The sequence below is a fragment of the Pistacia vera genome, unplaced genomic scaffold (genome assembly GCF_008641045.1).
Source record: "Pistacia vera cultivar Batoury unplaced genomic scaffold, PisVer_v2 Contig595, whole genome shotgun sequence".
Classification (NCBI taxonomy): domain Eukaryota; kingdom Viridiplantae; phylum Streptophyta; class Magnoliopsida; order Sapindales; family Anacardiaceae; genus Pistacia; species Pistacia vera.
In genome coordinates this window covers 525,956-533,458 of record NW_022196440.1, presented here as the reverse complement: position 1 = coordinate 533,458, position 7,503 = coordinate 525,956, and the positions used below count along the sequence as shown (strand labels likewise).

Sequence of the window (7,503 nt, the reverse complement as noted above, 5' to 3'; positions counted from 1 at the left end):
CCTGATGCAACTCTATTAAGTCATTGAAAGAGTTAAGGTGGTCTCTGGGATCCCCTTTTCCATCGAACTTGCTTTTTGGCACCCTGAATCCTTGAAGAAGCAAGGCTTGGTGAACTTCCTCTATGAACGGAAAACTCACTATTTATTCCGCCGCATTGTTCTAGCGAGCTCTTAGATCATCGAGCATTTTTTGCACCTGATCTAAATCTTCATTATGAGGAGTACTCTGGCTGTGGGATTTATTCAGCCTTACCTCGTGCAGGTGAGTTCGGAGATCAGTTGCTTGTGAGCCTTCTCTATCATACGCATTAATGCGCGAGGTTGAGTCATGATGGCTAGGTTGGTTGGTGCTATCATACTCTTCGGTGCACTACTCGTGACGTTGGTTAAAATTGAAACGTTGGTCATTGCTAGATTGGCATGCGTGACTCATCTTGTAAGCTTGCGAGGTTTGAGCCCACCTTTGGCGTGGGTTAAAATTGGCACGCTAACATTTGGGATATCGTCCAGTAGGTCGAGTATCCCTTGGACGACCACTGCCTTCATTCTCCCCCATGGGCTGCTTCCCTAGTAGCCTCCCCAGGTTAGTTTGCCTGCAGGACTCATGTTCATGAGCAGAATGTACCTTGTGGTGTTGAGGGTGTCGATAGCTCCTTGGTGCCGACAAATTAGATTAGTTGCCGGCTGAATTCTGACTTGCCATGGTAGAGTTCATGAAGCATGGCTGGTCTAGGTCCTGGGGGGCTAATTGTTGATTTCTTAACTCAGCAACATTCTATTGCACCGCTTGTGCAACCATTATTTTGATCATTTTCACAAGTTGCCCATTCTTGGGATTCAAAGTCCCTACCCCCTATTGGTTATGCGGGACTCACATTCGTGAGTGGAATGTACCTTGTGGTGTTGAGGGTGTCAATTGCTCCTTGGTGCTAATGAACTAGATTGGTCACCAGCTAAGTTCCGACTTGTCAAGGTAACATTCGTGAAGCATGGCTGGTATAGGTCTTGGGGGGCCAATTGTTGATTTCTTAACTTAGCCACGTTCTGTTGCATCGCCTGTGCAACCATTGTTTTGATCATTTCCACAAGTTGCCTATTCTCGGGATTTAGCATCCTTATCCCCTACTGGTTAGCGATCTGCTGCACTAGCGGCACTGGTGGTCGACCTAAAGGAATAGTTTAATGTACCTCTTAATTGGTGGTTTCTATGTTGTTGTGGTTTTTGGTGTTGGTCTTTGATCTAGTATAGGCTATTTGAATTTTCAGGTGATCGAGTCACTGAAAAAGATTGCTGGAAATTGTCAAATTTGGTTTAGCCCCTGTAACGCCCCGCTTGAGGTACGTTGTTATTGTTTCCTCTTTTGCCCTTAATCGAGTTGGTTTTTATTGTTTGATTGAGTGTTGGGTTGAATGTTTGCCCTGAAAATTGGTTGAAAATTGGTTGAAAACAGAAGAAGTTCAGTCTGCCGTGCTTCGCCGGGGCGAAGAAGAAGCTTCGCCGCGGCGAAGATGTGTTGAAACCAAGGGGAACTCCCTGGAAAGTTTCGCCGCGGCGACAGAGGTTTCTTCGCCGCGGCGACGGGCCGAATAAAAGTTTGATTGAGTTTTAGATATTTTCTTCCTTAAGGACAATTTGACCTTTCTACCCCTAATTAGCAGGAAAAGTGGGGAGTTAATTGTAAGGATATTTCATGGAGAATAGGTTGAGATAGGGGTGAGTTTGTATGAATCAAGGATATGGATGGAATTCCCAAAGTAGAACAAGGGCAAAATGGGAATGAGTTTTTAATATTTCATTAAAAGGAATTAGAATCAAAGAAACCCCTCATTTCTTTTCTCAAATGTGACTCTCCATTCTTCTCCTCTAACTTCTCTTTTCTTTTGATCAAGGATTTTCAAGGATTTTTGAGGGTTTTGGGGTAGAAAAGCAACCTAAGGCTTCCTAAGGTAAGGATTTCTTCTTAAGTTGTGTGATTTGGGAGTAGTTTTAACCCATATGAAGTTGGGGTTTCATTCTTTTGGTTAAGATTAGAGGAGAAGTCAAGCTAAACAAGTGAAAGGAAGAATTTGTGAAGTCTCTCCTTAACAGGTAAGTAAAACCCAACCCAAGTTGAGATTTATGAATTTTCTTGATTAGGGTTTTGATAGAAATGATGTATGTATGTGATGTGCATGTATAGCATGTATGAAGGATTAAATAGAGATTTATAGCTTTGTGATTGTTTATACCTTGCAAATTGAGAAATGGGTTGTTGGTTTGGACGGTAGTTGAGATGGAATTTAAGGGGTATTATGGATCCCCTTTTTGGAAGTGTTTTCTATGACAGGTTTTGTGGCTTTGTGAAGGGGTTTTTCCCCATTTTGGATGGTTAAGAAAGTTTTAGAATCATGGCTAGATAGAGTTTTATAGTGCACATGAGTTGTTTGATGAAATGCCTAAAGAGGTTTGAGTATGAGAAATGAACCTTAATTCTTGCAACATTGCATGTTGGCATATCATAGTGCATTGGTGAAGATGAACCATCCATAGGCACTAGTTGTACATGGAAAAGTGACTAAGAAAGTGTAAGAAGTGATTTATAATTACCCTATGAGTAGAGAGCTTAGTGGGTAAAATTACTCTAAGGGTAGAGAGCATTGAAAAATGCTACAATAGAATGAATTAGAAGAGTAGTATAGTTGGGGATGCTTTGGGATCATCACCCCGACGTTATGGGAATCGGATTGATGCTTGGTGATCATCATCCGAATAGCCCTTAGAGTGATGGGTCGATGCTTTGTGATCGTCACCCATGAGTAGTAGAAATGGGTAGATGCTTTGTGACCGCTACCCGGTTAGTGATAGATAAGTAGGTTGATGCTTTGTGATCATCATCCGCATTTAGTAGAAACGGGTTGATGTTTGTGACCATCACCTGACAGTGACTAGAGACGGGTAAATGCTTAGTGATCGTTACCCAAAATTCATGAGGAACGGTAGGCGCTAGGTGATCTCCACCCGATAGTTAGAAAGAACCGAGTTGATGCTTGTTGATCCTCACTCGGTAGTCACTAAGAACGGGTTGGTACTGTGTGAATTCCACCCGATAGCCATAGAGAGTGAGATGGTGCGTTGTGAACGCCATCGGCCGTACTCCGGTAAGATGAGGCCATGATGTTATTAGAAACAGAAATAGAATCAGAGATAGCATAAGGAAGAATTAAGAGTTATTCATACGGGGACAGACAGATAGAGAGTTTTACTTACTGAGCATTATTTTGTGCTCACCCCGTTATTTTCCTTTGTGGATGCAGGTTCTAGGTGATGTTGCGGTCGGAGGGGCGTCGGCAAGCAATGAGGAATAGTACACTGTTTCCCCTGTTTTGTCTTTTAAAATACATTTTGAAACAATACTCTTTATGTATAAAAGACACATGAATTGTAATGAAAAAGAAACTTTGGGCCCAACTTTTCTATTGTTATTATACATGCATTGTACAGTTTTCAGTAGATGTTACATTTTTAGCTAGCTGATGGTACTCACCATGCTTCCCAAATGACTTGCCCCTTGGTCTTGAGTTCGAGTGGTGGGGAAGGCGAAAGAAATCTCCTTAAGGTGGGGAGAGATATCCTGCCACGTGTAGGGAGCTGTGTGAACTCCGTGGCCGGACCCAGCAGCAGTAGCGGCTGTGGGCCGTTACAGCCCCTCATTCTCAACCAAAATGTTGTACGAGATTCGCACCAACTAGAGTGATCTGACTGGCCGTGATGGAATCGGAATGTGTGTGTGTGATTAATGATAACCAGCAAAGTATGAATCAAAAGCAGTAAAGTAAATGACAAAAAGATTTTAAGGTGGTTCGCAAGTTATGATCTTGAGCCTACATCCATTGTTTTCTTATTTTGCTTTGAGAGCTTAAAAGAAATTCAATAATGCCTAGACTAATCTGTTAACCCCTTTTCCATCGTTGAAAGAGGTTTATGTAAAGTTTTTTACAAAGGAAAAAGCAAAATAAAGGGATTATTATCAAGATGGAATGCAACTCCGAAATTCTCGCGATTAAGCTTTGAGATTGCACTATCATTACTGTCGATCTGATCCCTTCCTAATATCTGGGATTTGAGTTTATCTATGATCTATTTGAACAACTGTCGAGATTGGGGTTTGAATAATAACACTAAAAAAATGGGAAGTGATTTTTAGCCTCTATCAAATTGATCAGTATCCCCCACTTTTAATGTATTTTTATTTTTACAAGTTAATCTTAATGACACAACATAATGAATATGAGTCTAAAGAAAAAGTAAGTTTCAAATTTGAAATTGGGAAAAAGAAGTATGAACAGAAAAAAAAGTTATTAATAATTGGGAAAAGTTGGTGTAAACAAAAGTCCTAATTAAGTTAAAACTGGTAAAAATTGTATTAAAAAAACCTAATTAATTTTGAATTGGGGAAAAGGAGTGCAAACAAAAACCATAAGTAACACAATTAAGCAAAGTTATTTTCAGTATTAAATAGGATTTAAAGGGATTAAAATATAATATATATATATATATAATTATATATATAATTATATATATATATATATAATTGAAGTGTATTTAGCAATGGGGTATATTGATTGATTTGAGGGGGCTAAGAATCACTTCCCTAAAAAGATGGGGCTAATAATGAATGGATCTATTGGCACCCCACTAATGAACTAAGTATGTCTTAATTTTTAATAATTTTATAATGAAAATTCATCCCATACTAAACTATTAAAATTAACTTCAATTTCATAATCTTTACAAATAATTTCGACACCTCACTTTATCACATATTTTTTTTTTTTTTTTATACTATTCAAATCATTCTTAGAACAAAAGATAGTTTAGTGGAGGAAGAAGATTTGCTGTAAGATATATCAAGTTATAGTAATACAAAATTGTAGTTTTTAATTGGTTTACATATAAATTTATTGATATTTTTTTCTTCAAATTATTGAAGCATTTTAATATATATATATATAATATTATATATAATATATATAATTATATATTGTGATGTTTAACTATTTATGTTCTGGATTATATAAGGATTTTTTTTAGCTTTAATTTTATGAATTTCAATTGATCATCTAAAATTTCGTTATAAGAATAATGTGGTGGGGGTATACAAAATAAGTGAGAGATTGAAATGTTAACTCTTTTAAGATATTTAAAAAAAAAAAAAAAAAAATGAAGGGCAGTTAAGAAATTCATGAGGTGTCATAGAAAAAGATTTAATTTAAAATATTGAAATGAGATGTCTAAGAAATGGGGCTTCTGTAATAGAGGTATTAAACTATTAATAGCTTCACTCAAAAGAAACTTGAAACACTCAAACTGCGGGCTGTGTTAGTCTAGTGTCCCGTGTGAGGCTTTTAGATGAATAGCCCGTTGCCAGCCCAACAAGAAAACAAAAACAAGCAAATAACCCATCCCTCCCAGAATTTGACGTCACTTTGCAAACAATGCTGCTGCTCGTTCCTTCTTTCTCAGTTTTCGACGGTAAGCATATTCAGTTGTGCTTAAGATTCCCGATTTCATTATCTTTCTCCAACAGTCTTTCTTCAATAGCAGAACAAGCAGTACAATTATCAAGAACAACGCCTGCTCGAGGGAATCTCTCACTCAAGATTTTTGTCTTCTGGAGTTTTGGCAAGTGACGTTTTGAAGAGAGCTCGAGCTCAAGGGAAAAGATGATCTAAAACTAGAATTTTCAGGCTCAGACGCCAAAACGGAGCGTGATTACGTTATAAGAAATGGGTCACTGAAGGAAACCAAACAACCATGTTTGAGCTTCGACAGATTCGAAAGAACTCAGAAAATCTCAGCGTTACAAACATGCTCTCGAGGTTTTCTTTTAATAAATGCTACGAAATTTTATTAATCAGTTCTTTTTTAATGGGTCCATTACCGTTTTAGCATTTTAGACTTTCCAAAACGCTATTTTGATCTGAGATGTTCCGAAATCATGTTCAGTTGTTGGAGCTGCTGATGTACTGTGGCAGTAATGGTACCGGCCGCATTCACTATCTATATTTACTAGTTGTTTTGAGTGATTTTTACTTTGCATACATCTACTATCATTGTGAGAAGTAATAACAGGTGATTGGAGAAGTTTTTCAATTACTTATTGTATTTTTTGTTTAAATTATTTTTTCATGATATTTTCTTGCCAAACCAGCATTATTTTTTGGAGCTATTCTTAAACTCGTTTCTGTTATAAAAATGCTTGGCGTCTAGCTGTACACGAAGTATATTATCCTTTGAAATTCATTAGCAATTCTGTTTAATAACTGATAGAAAATCGCAGATATCTGATGGATGGTTACTCATGAAGAGTTTGCGTTATCGACTTGACATGCTATTCGTGTCGACTTGATGACAAAAGTTTTTGGTATTGATGCTGCTGAGCGGTACTTTGAAGGTCTACGCTCTCTGCAATACTAGTGAAACCTGTACTGCTCTCCTCCACTCTTATGCTGGGGCGAAATTGACCGAAAAGGCTGAGAAATTTATGAAATAATAAAGGAGTCAAACCTGTCATTCAATGCCCTTATGTATAACGAGATGATGACTTTGTACATGTCAGTTGGTCAAGTTGAGAAGGTCGCTTTAGTTGTTGAAGACCTTAAGCGGAAGAATGTGGTGCCTGATATTTCACCTACAATCTGTGGATTAGTTCTTGGCTGCAACCTTAACATGGATGAGTTAGAAGATTCTGGTGAAATCAGTAGTGACTCTCGTCTTAATGATAGTTTGTTGAATACATCAACCTTGTCAGTATATATTAAGGCCAGCCATCTTGTGAGCAGAGTTTAGCCCTCTGGTTGAAGCAGATAAAAGTATACACAAAGAGAATGGATTACTTATGACTTCCTTATATTTTATGCAGGTTTGGGAAACAAAGTTAAAATCGATCAGATATGGAAATCCTTAGGATGACTAAACAAAAATGACAAGCAGAAACTATATTTGCATTCTTTCTCTTATTTGATGCTTGGGCATCGAAAGAAATTGAAGAAGTTATTGACCAATGGAAACAATCTACCACATCAGACTTTGTATATCTGCTTGTAACGGTTTTGCAAGCATTTAAAGATGTGGGATTGAATGAAAAGCAAATGATTTACATATGCTTCTGCTGCAGAAAAACTCCAGTCCACAAATGAGTAAGGAAGATTTAGTTTAATGAGATCGGAGAGCAATGCTGGTGGAGAATTTAGTTTGGTGAAATTAGAGAGTGATGCTGGTGAGATTTTGGTTTTGTGAAACCAGAGAGCAATGGGTGAGATCTAACGATGTGAAATTGGAGAGCACTATTGTGGGCATCTGAACGTTTGAGAAGAAAATAAGTATATTTGCAATTCTTGCAGGCTTGCTGCAACCTGATAACTGAATTGCTCTATTCAAGCTGCAACTGTTTTTTATTGTTGCTTTTCTCTATTTGTATCTTTTACTTGAAATGTAAACTTTTAATGGCTTTATTAATTTAT

General features: G+C 37.6%; 1 pseudogene; it reads left to right on the top strand.

The window, feature by feature from the left end:
* The first annotated feature begins 214 nt into the window (after positions 1-214).
* LOC116110079 lies at positions 215-7,199 on the top strand (annotated as a pseudogene).
* Positions 7,200-7,503: the final 304 nt, after the last annotated feature.